Below are 11,568 nucleotides of genomic sequence, written 5' to 3'. Positions count from 1 at the left end.
CCAAAAAAAAAAAAAAAAAAAAACCAGGTATACGCTGTGCACCGCCCTTTTCCCCTTCTCCTGTGTAGAGAACCAGACAGAACTCTGGCCAACCAGACCTTCAGGGATGGTGGGTCCATAAATGAGATGACACTGGATTCCTGAAGATTTATGTGCTTTGAAGTTTGTTTGGTCTTTTTTTTTTTAAGGTTTTTTTTTTTTTTTTTGCCATAGGTGAGAGAGAGCAAGAAGGAAAGTGAGAAATCTCCTTCTCTCTCTCCCCCTCCAGGAGGGGGCAGCCACACTGCAGTCTCATCTCCATTCTCCTCCTGGGATTTTGAATATGCATGCAAATGCACCTGGAGTGATTTTTAAGCCACTAGGTCCAGGACTTGACCCTTGGTCGGCTGTGTGGGAGTCCAACATTGTAACCACCACACCATCTGTTGGCCTCTGCTTTGAGTTTTTATATGAGTGAGAAATTATCTCCTATTATGTTGTCCCATTCTACTTTTCTATTTTGTGACTATTAGCAATACACTAAGCAAGATCTCATTTATTAACAGTACACTAAAAGGGGAAAATCAAAAAGGTATCTCAATTAATTTTTTAAAAATTTTGTACTGTTGTTATTTAAGACCTTGTACATTTTTCCCCTACTTAAAAAAAATGAAAACTTTTAGTACAATTGTATACAAATCCTATAAGCTTACATGCTAAGAACTGGCACATAACGCTCTTCATACTAAACATTCAATGAGCAATATGTGACACATTATTGTAGCATAAAGCTATTGCTGACAGAAAGCATCAGACCCAAAGCTTATACCTGAAAAGGGCTTTACTGTGTCATTTATTCCTTGTTACACATTTCTAATTATTATAGTTCTAATAGTTATCTATTGTTCTTGTTTTGGTTTTGTTTCATTTTTTATTGACACACACTAATTATACATATTTATGGGGTACAATGTGATGTCTCAATATGTGTATACACTGTGTAATAATCAAAGCAGGATGTTTAGCATATCCATCACCTAAAAAATGTAAAATTGCCATGACTGGATTTCCACCTACGCATAGCACCTATTCACTTAGAAATTATGAAAAACTCCAACAGCTATTTTGCTTCATAGAAATCCTACGGCAGGCACCTGAGTTTCCGGTTTATAAATAATCTTGCACTGTACTTTATTTTTTTGGTAAATGAATCGCTTGGGCTATATATCATTAAAGATTTTGTTTATGAGAGGTTCAGAAAGAAATAGCCAACATAAAGTAGCAGTGGCAGATAATGAAACAAGTCATGAAGCATATGACAACACAGGTTTAAGAATCAGCTTATGGATGATCTGCCGTCTGCAAAACCTCTCATTTAATATTTGTAAGCACACAGCTGGCAAAGCTTCCTGTATTTTTCAGCACCTTTATTGATTTATGTAGGAATAACAAATAGGGCCTATGGCAGACATTCTCCTAAAGTGATGTTGATATCATAAGGGAATAGAAAAACCTGTTTGGTCTGATTTGGGGCACAGTCCCCTCAATGTGAGAAGTATTCAGTGCCTCTAAACAAGCTTCTCATTGACCATACTGGAAATAGGAGGAAGACCCCTGGTAACAAAATCATTCTGGAAAATTTGAGATTTAACAGCCCATTAACCTGCTATTAAAGACCACTGATGGGAATTTCTTAGAGAAATGAAGTTGCATTGTGTGAGAAGTTCTCAATGATACCACAAAGGGAACTTGGCAATGGGAGGGAGAAGGAAGGAAAGATTCTTATCAAAACCCATGCTATTAAAAAAATGAAATCGGAGTGCACAAAGCTGAAGACACAGATTACAGGTAATGGCGCAGAACCAGGTTACATCAGCATTGAGTTTCAGGCAGTTCCCATTCTGTTTCACCTGCATTTGCAAAAAGTTGAGCCAGTGTCAACTTCCACTTAGAATGCAGTTGATCACAGTGCTATGGAAAGTCAAACTGACAGTTAAGAGGAAGCAAAAGGTTCAGGGTCATGTCTCAGCTGGGTTTTAATTTATTCTGATTAGGCATACTAACACAGCAGAGCATACTGTGTTTTTTTTTTTTTTCCTTTCTTTCTTTTTTTCTTTCTTTCTTTCTTTGTCATCATCTTCTTTCCTTTCTTTTTTTTTTTAAGATTAGAAATCATGAATAAAAATACAGTTTTATTCTGGTTACTACAGAGTTTACAGGACGGTGATGATGGAGGAGGTGGGTTGCCACATTATCACATTACTAGATTTGTTAAAAAAAAAAAAAAAAAAAAAAAAAAAAATGCTCTCCATATGTAGCCGGGTGAGCAGCCCTGCTCTCTTTGTGTTACATAATGTCCCATCTGTGCTCATGGAGTGTGGCTTGATGAGGATGCCATCAGGTGATGTGTTTGGCTTAATGGTATTCTTTCAGAGCTGTAGCAATAAACATTAAAGGGTCTTAATTGTATTCTTTGCAGTGGGAGCAATAAACATTAGGAGCCCTATTGTACCCTTTCCCTAAATATCCCCCAAGCCCAATTTGGGGAGTGTCTTGATAGCCAGCTCTAATTTCAAATTCTCCCTCCCATTCTATGTATTTTGAAATTGAGGGTCTGAACAAAAACAAAGAGACTAAATTAATAGACCTATCTCTGCGTAACCACTTTCTAGAGAGCTGAAGCAGTTCCTATTATTTATCTGACCACCAGAACACTAACAGAATAAAATAAGATATGCCAGGAGATCTGATTTATTTTTCTATGGTGACGACTTTTGATAAACTGTAGTTACCGGCCACAGATTCTCATGGATAAGATTTTTAGTTGGTACTTAGAAGACAGATCCATGGAACAAAAGACTAATTTGCCTTGGAGATCGAGAAGATTGTGGGATTTTAAACTAAATCAATCATGAAGTGATAACTCATGATAATCCCGGCTCTATTTCATCTACAGATTTCTGCCTTTCCTTTTTCTTTTTCTTTTTTTGGGGGGGACAGGGAGGGATATAACTTTACACTGAAACAACAAATTCTCCATAAAAATACAGGGGTCTCAGTATCATTTGTAATGTCAGGTGTTCAACATACTCTCAAGGTAGAAAGACAGGTTTTAAAAATTTTTTTTAAAGATCTGTACCTGTCACATTCATACCAGTAAGTCATTAGATTCTAGTGATTTTTTTCCAAATTAATGGTACACTTGCTTTACTCATTTTGTTGTTCTGATTTTGATTTCCTCTCTGCCAGAATTCTGTGTGGATCAGGTAGAGAATTAAAAACTGGTGCATGACCACAAATCATTCAAACTGATAATCCCATCATTTCTTCTATAGACTTTTTCAAGGCAATTCTTCACAAATGAGATATTTAGCTAAACTAAATTACAAATAAATAAGCAGAGGAGTTATCATGGAGTCAAACATTATGTATGTGTAGAAACTTTATGGTTTGGGGTTCTAAATAAGCAAAATTAATTGGACATAAATGGAAATGTATGATATGAAGAATGTGCTACTATACTGCTTTAAAGTCTAGCCTTTATTCTAAACTAGAAAGTTTTAGTTTCCTTTTATTTTAACTGTATTGTAGCTTCTTACTAAAATAGGGAATAAGCATGTGAGTAGGTCTGAGAAAAGAAAGGAGAAATAAATTCCTGTTGATTATTTTATTTAACACTGTGGCTTCTCACACAAAGACGTTTCATTTCAAAGTGGTTTGACTTGGCCACAGCCATAATTGTGTATAATATCCATTATCTTTTAATTGGAATTATCTTTTATCTTTGGCTACATTTATCTGAGGATCCCTTCAGAAAGCCCACCAGAAGCTCAAATTCCAATTTGTTCTCTCAGCTTGACTAATGATGAAAAGTATCAAAAATGACTATTATGTGTTTATAAATCACCTCTTTTATCCTGATGCAGTTCTGGGATTTTATGCTAAGTATCATTTCTCTGTGGAATGTAAATGCAAAAACAACAACAACAAATTCAGCAAAACAATGAAACAAAATAAAAAGGAACAAAAATTCTTTAAAGGAAGCATCACAAAAGCAAAATATGAAAAGAGAACAGCATAAAATATCTATGAGAAAATACATTTCTCACAGATTTAAAATAACGTTCAAGTCAAAAATAGTCCCCATTCTCTTAGCATCTAACAGTTCTATTTAGAAAAGCATAGAGTCTGTGGCACAGAAACAAATATACCTTAATTGGGCCCACTTTCATCCACCTGCTACAGTTCCTTTTCAGTCATATTGAGTTTGTCTAACAATGCTTGTTTACATTCCCTTGCTTGCACATTAGCATTTATTTTATTTTATAAAATAAGAAATACAGTCACTTTAAAATGTGGAAGATACAATGGCCATGCAACTTTAGGTCAGCTTCTGGAATATGATAATAAACATACACTTTTCATATGGTTGAAATATTACTCTTAGATCATAACATGGTACCAAACATACTGGATTAATTGAATCATTTGACCAGCATATACTTATTGAACATATCTGATATGTGTGAGACGATCTGCTAGGGACTCAGGGTGAAAAGTGTTCAGGGTATGGCTGCAGCTCCCTTTCCCCTAGGTTTGTCTATTCTAGCTCCTCACCACAACCTCCACTGACCTCTTGGCATACACAGATCTTCCCACCATAGACCCTCATCCTCTTGACTGACCTCTGAGTTTACACAATCAGAGGCAACATGCCACCCTCCCCTGTCACCAACACTCAGTCTCCCAAAGCATCTATGGCTAAATATTGAATAATTGATGTGATGGCTCATCGACATCTGTTGTGGTTTCTGCATTGTTTCCTCTCTCTTGCTGTTAACTAGACAATACTTCCAGGTGCCTGTAAGGAATAGTGGCACTTGTGGTCCTGCTGAGGCCCCTTGAATAGCAATCGGCCCAAGGCTCTGGACTTCTTAGAGAGTATTTGGATGAGACTACAAGACTGAAAGATAAGGCATTTTGCCTTATTGTGACAAGAGAAGTAGCCTCCTCTGCTGCCAAGAGATGAACTCAAGTTCAGGATTCATGTCTTCTTTTCAGTCTCTTCACTTCCTCCTAGCTAGCCACTTTCTCATGTGTTTAGTCATGATCAAACAAGGCTCCTGTCCCCCTCTGCCCACATTAATCGAATACTGCATGTCTCATCTCCAGCACAGCATGGCAGTACAAAATCTATTTCCCAAAGACCATACAAATGGCATCGCTTATGATCTTTATCTTTCTTCGAAATGCGTGTGGCATTCTAGCATAGTTTATCTCTTACATATTACACCCATACTTTTCTGCTTATTCTCCCCATCCAAGACACTTACCAAATTGCTTTATTCTCAAATCACAGATTACTTCTCTTCATTTTCCATGTTATTGAGATGTAAGTCTTAGTTTAGACTCAAAAGTTTCATCTGGTCACTCTGTCTAAAGTTGTGTCCCCTTGTGGACTGCAAGACTGTTCTGAGCCCTCAAGTTTGACAGGTGAGCATCTCCTTTTCACATTTTGCTTTGCTGCTCAGCTCAGCTTTCTTCTGCAGAATCACTAAATGGCCAGTCCACCAAGCTTCTTTTATTTTCTCTCTTTTTTTTTTTTCCTTTGACTATTGTGTGAGTCTTATTCTTAGACCCAATCACCTTCTTTTTTCCACTTGCTTGGCAGCTAATTATCCATCTATACCCAAATCCTATCATGCAAACTTCTGAGATGTAAAATGTTTACTTCCCCTATAGTTTGGTCAGTTAGGATGCTTCCACCAACCAACACCAACCTTGAGTCAACTGGATTAAATTTAAAAATGTATTAATTAAAATGAGTTTTGAAGTAGGTCCAAACTTAGTTTATTCAGAACTCAGTGATGCCAAGAAACCACACAGTTGCCATCTTTCTGTTCTGCCTTCTACATTATGGGAACTTATCCTTATGATTTGCTTCCTCATGGTTATAAGTTAGCTGTTTCAATTTTAGATAACATAATTACGTCAAAGGATGGAAGATGATCTCATTAATTTCCTTACATATACTTCCCACTATGAGGAAAACTTTCCCCAGCAGTACCTCAGAAGAGATCTGCTATCCAATCATTGGTTAGATTTGCTCCTTGTGCCCATTTCTAAATCAGTTATTGGTAAAGGAAATATCTGGGACTACAGTAAAAGAATCATGCCTGTGGGGTGGGCAGATATGCAAGTCTGCCACATTCACTATCTGTTTATGGAGGGTCTTCAAAAAGTTCATAGAAAATGTGTATTATGAAAAAAACTATGCAAGTCTTTTTTTTTAATATATATTTTTGCCAAAATAAGATTGCACTTTAATTTTGTTTTTTTCCATTAACTTTTTGAACTCCCCCTTCCATCTTCGCTGTGGAGCAGAAATGGAAGCTCTGCTTGTCCACTCTCCAACTGCACAGGCACACACAATCCATCCAGCCATTCCTCACGTGGCTGTTGTTTGACAACACTCTGTGCTGCTCTGGGGATTCTTCCCCTTTAGTCCTCTCTTAGATCTGGCCACGAAGGCACAGGCTATTGCTCTCAATGGGAGGAAAAGGAGTTACCTGATTTCTTATAATTTTATTGTTAAACATAGCAAAGGGATTCTTCTTTTTTTTTTTAAGTTTTGCCTTAGGGCATGTGCACTTACCATACTTGCCGGAGAGAGAAAGAAAGACAGAGACAGTGAGAAGGAAAGTAAGAAATTACCCCCAATGAGGGATGGCCATGCTGCAATCCTTTCTCCTCCACTCTCCTCCCAGAATCTTGGGCATGCATACACACATACCTGGCATGATTTTCAAGCCACCTTGTTCAGGACTCCAACCATGTGAGAGTACACTGAAGTAGCCATCTGCTGGTCCTGCAAAGGGATTCGTCTATTTCTGAAAGTATTTAATTTCCTTAACAGTGAAAAAGGAAGAAGTTTAAAATTAGGAAGGAAGACATGTTATGGTGGCAGATTAATATACATATCTGAGAAATGAAGCAGAGAAAGATAACAAGGGTGAAGAACCAATATATTGATTTAATATACAGATCTTAGTATGAGAGTTGAGCCTAGAGAAGATGCAATAAATCCTAGGGACAGGAAGAAAAGAAAGAGAAATGTGAGGATATTTCACCAGAATTAAAAAATAATTTCTTAAATATAATCAAGTCAATTAGATAATCCAAATTTGATTAAGTTCTGAGAACTAAAGTTACTCATAAAACAAAAAAAAAATTTTTTTTTTGAGAGGTTTTTGCTATAGGGTATGTGCGCTCGCCAGACAGACAGAGAGACAGAAAGTGAGATATTACCCCCGAAGGGGGATGGCCACGCTGCAATCCCTTCTCCTCTCTGCTCCTCTTGGGATCTTGGGCATACACACACATGCACCTGGCGTGAGTTTTAAGCCACCGGGTCCGGGACGCAAACCGCAGTTGACTACGTAGGAGTCCAGCGACTTAGCCATTACGCTAACTGCTTGTCCCCACAAAAATAATCTTATAAATAGAGATTGGTGACTTTAAATAGGGACATATTTCTTATTACTAATTTGGACAACTGCATTTAATTCATAGTCATCATTTTCCTTTTAGAAAGGGATCTATAGGCCAACAGGTGGTAAGGCTCTGGATCCCACATGGCCAGCTCCACGGTCCAAGTCCCATACCTGGTGGCTTGAAGAACATGTTCTATGTATGTGTGTGTGTGCCCAGAATCCCAAGAGGAGAACGGAGAAGGAATTGCATAATGGCCATCCCTACAGGAGGTGATTTCCGACTTTCCCTCTCTCTGCCTCTGTCTCTTTCCTGCAAGTTCACATATGGTATGGCAAAATTTAAAAAAGGAAGAAAGGAAAATAAGCTAGGAATCAGAAGATGCAAAAATAAACAGAAAGTCAAATTATTCTCAAAGATAACTAGCTGCATTGCTCTATAGAATTTATTGATTAACCATCCTTCCCACATTTTAGAGTGATACAAAAGTAAGTGGCAATGGACCAGCAGTTAGCGTAATGACTATGTTGCTGGACTCCCATGTAGTTGACCACGGTTCGCATCCCAGACCTGGTGGCTTAACACTCACGCTGGGTGCGTGTGCATGCGTGCCCAAGATCCCGAGAGGAGAATGGAGGAGAAGGGATTGTGGCATGGCCATCCCCCCTGGGGGTGATTTCTCACTTTCTGTCTCTCTGTCTCTCTCTGTCTGTCTGGCGAGCACACATGCCCTATAGCAAAAACCTCTCAAAAAAAAAAAAGTAAGTGGCAAAAGTGAGTTTTCAGCAACCACAATGATATTACTATCAGAATAGGAGTGAATATAGGCAGTGGAACTGGGTTACTTGACAACATGGTGTGATTCAAGGTCAATGCCTTCTAAATTGTTATATTTTTTTTAAAAAATTTCTTTAAAATAAGAGATTTTTTTTGAACTGTTTTTGAAATAAATGTTCACTACCTTTGTATGTATCCATGGGCAAATATTTGTGTGTGTATGTGTGTACTTTTCTGTTAATATATGTTATAAAAGTCTTCAAACACAAAGAAAAGTCGAATAGCACCGCAAATGCCTGTGCCTTCTCCATCTAGGCTCACCAATATTTAACATTTTAAAATATATATATATGCATATTCATATATGTACACATATTCTTATATGCACACACATATGCCGTACTTAAGTACTTGACAGAATTATGCTACTACACATCTTAATCTGTTTCTCCTACTATATCAAAATACCTATTGGATAATTTATTTTAAAAAATAGACATTTATTTGTCACAGACTAGAAACCTGGCAGGTTTGAGTTCTGATGAGGACCTGGTCTCTGCTCCTAAGATGGAGCTTCATACTTTAGAGAGGGTGAACACTGTCCTCACACATGGCAGAATAGGTGGAGGACCAAAAAGGGCCTGATTTCTCAAGCCGTTTGATAAAGGTACTAGTCCACTCGAAGGCACACCCCTCATGATTTAATCAAGACTAAAGGCCCCACCTCGTAATACTTGGCTACTAGATTCCAACATAATTAATTTTGGAGGGACACCTATATTTAAACCATAGCATTCCTTTGTACTCCAGCACGCATCTTCTATGAGTACATTTTTCTACATAATCAAATGCCTTTATAAAATTTAGAAAAATCAGCTATCATTATTTATTTTAATATTCCAGAGTATGTGTACCATTGCTTCCCCCCTTGAAGAAAGAGAGACAGGGAAGGAAAATGAGAAAGCACTCTCTCCCCATGGGACACGGTCATGCCACAGTCGTTTTTCCTTTATTTCTCCTTCTTGTTAGTATTTGGGCATGCATACACATGTACCTGACATTTTTTTTCTTTATTTTTTCTTCTTTTTATTATTTTAATTTACTTTTTACATTCAATCACTATAAATCAATGCATCTTTTAAAACAAATTTGCCCAGCATGAATATACTTCACAGCTGCGTAATTGAAGATATCATACACGTTTTCAATCTGTTAGGGCCAGGACTCCAACTGTGGGTTTGGCTGTGTGGAATTCAGATTGATCAGCTACCTCAATCACCAGAGGCCATAATCTAGTTCAACATTTAATTAATTAATTTATTAATTTATTTATAATTTTTGTCACAGGATGCCTGCATGTGCCAAGGTGAAAGAAAGGGGTGGCAGGGGAGAGAGAGGAAACAAGGAATCCTCCTCCATGAGGCATGGTCGCAATCCATTCTCCTCTGTTTCTCCCTCATGTTGGGATACTGGACACACACATACATACCTGGTGTGTTTTTCAAGCCACCAGGCTTAGAACTCATGTGGGATCTATCTGCCTTACACCACACCAACAGCTGGCCCCTACTGAACTTTTCCTCCCTGAACTTGGATAGGTTCACCCATTGCATTGGATTGTCATGGCTCACACGTCTCTTTTGATTTCTCCTCCCTGTCTTTCTGTTTTTTTCATCTTATAATATTTTGAAAAGCCTACACTTATTTTGCAGAATGTCTCCTGTTTGAACTTTATTTGGTTATTTATGGTTTATGTTATTGTTGCTGTTGTTTTCTCCATCCCCTATATAGCTTGTAGATCAGAAATTAAGTATAAAAACAATTTAGATTAAACATCACGTATATAAATTATATTACATTAATATATGAGCTGAATAATTACAAGTTGTCCCACTACTAATGTTAAGTTTAAATATTTGGCTAAAATTTGATTTTCAAATTTTTCTAGTGCGAATTAAAAATTCCTAGAGGATACATACTAAGTAATTTTGAATACAAAAACCAAACTGCTTTCATGTCATAATTCATTTTACAAAGAGTTATTTAAGATATATTTATGTTAATAGCATTTGAAGTTGTATACAAATATGGCTATTTTTAGGGTAGTTGTAAAATGTTATGTGTAGTTTTATTCACAAGCATATTTAATGTAGAAATTTTATCTTTTAAAATAACTCTTTTGAATTCTGGATTAATGTTCTTGTTTCAAAGAAAATATTAGCTTTAGCAGTTTTGCATTGATTTGTGGTTATCATTTTTCTAACAAGGTGAGCTGGGTAGACTGTTTGGTGCTCTGGACTGCTCTCAGCGTGAACCTCATCCCAGCAGGAGGGCTACACTAATAGTTCCTATACCAATTGCCCAATCTGCTAGAATATAAATTATAAGGGGGAAAAAAAAAAGAAAAGTGAGTCACTATGTTAGTTGAAGAAATAGAGATGATCTAGATTCTGAGGGCAATTAGCTTTAACCAAAAAAAAAAATCAATTTACATTTCCATATAAGAAAGTTAAAATTCAGAGACCTGTAGGGTCCTTCCTGTGAGATTTCTCTGTAACGTAAGCAATGCGTACAATTCCATAGGCAAACACTAAACAAATAAATACATTCTCCACCTAAGAAGCTAGTTACAATTCACTTTGAATAATTGGATTTTGCCCTTTTATGTTATTATTATCTTATTGCTTAGAGGGATCTGATTTTCTTCTCTAGAAAATGTATTACGGAGTGAGCAGCAGGTGGCATAGTAGCTAAGGTGCTGGACCCTCCCACATGGCCAACCCTGGTTGCTTGCTTTCCCAGTTTCCCTCTCTCTCTCTATTTCTCTCTGTATCTTTCTTTGCTCAAATTAAGAATAAATGAATAAATAAATAAAGTTAAATAAAAAAGTAATTATAACAAGAAAAGAAAATACTTTACAAAAAAGAAAATGTATTATGGACATAAATACAAAGTCAGTTTTCTCAAAAATGTAAAATTATGATGGTGATATAAATTATTCTCTACATGCCTAGGAGACTTGATTTGAGGATGAAAGCGTCTTATTCAGAGATACCTGCTTCTTTTGACTTTCTGGCCTCACCATTCAACTATTTGCATTAATTTTCATCAGCTATATTCATTGGCTGTAGGAGTGAACACTATGAAATATAAAATAAAAAAAATATGGCTGGGAAGTTTCTCTCTACACCTTTGTTTGTACATACAGTAGCTTTTGAAAGCTGTCTTGGGTCAGGTAAGTGGCATAGTGGTTAAGGTGGCTGGATTAAGGTGTCTAGATACCATCTAGTGGACAGCATGACTCTAGTGCCAGAACTGGTG

The 11,568-nt window shown here is 37.0% G+C and overlaps 1 long non-coding RNA gene across 1 annotated transcript in view; it reads left to right on the top strand.

Moving 5' to 3' along the window:
- The window catches only part of LOC102475553 (uncharacterized), a 34,999-nt gene extending 23,665 nt beyond the window's left edge, over positions 1–11,334 (top strand). The window contains exon 5 of the long non-coding RNA XR_335635.1: positions 11,262–11,334. This is a non-coding gene — a long non-coding RNA (uncharacterized LOC102475553). The remainder of the gene's footprint in view (positions 1–11,261) is intronic.
- Positions 11,335–11,568: the final 234 nt, after the last annotated feature.

The sequence above is a fragment of the Tupaia chinensis genome, unplaced genomic scaffold, assembly GCF_000334495.1.
Source record: "Tupaia chinensis unplaced genomic scaffold, TupChi_1.0 Scaffold000478_3, whole genome shotgun sequence".
NCBI classification, from domain to species: Eukaryota; Metazoa; Chordata; class Mammalia; order Scandentia; family Tupaiidae; genus Tupaia; species Tupaia belangeri.
This window is presented reverse-complemented; position numbering and strand designations above follow the sequence as displayed.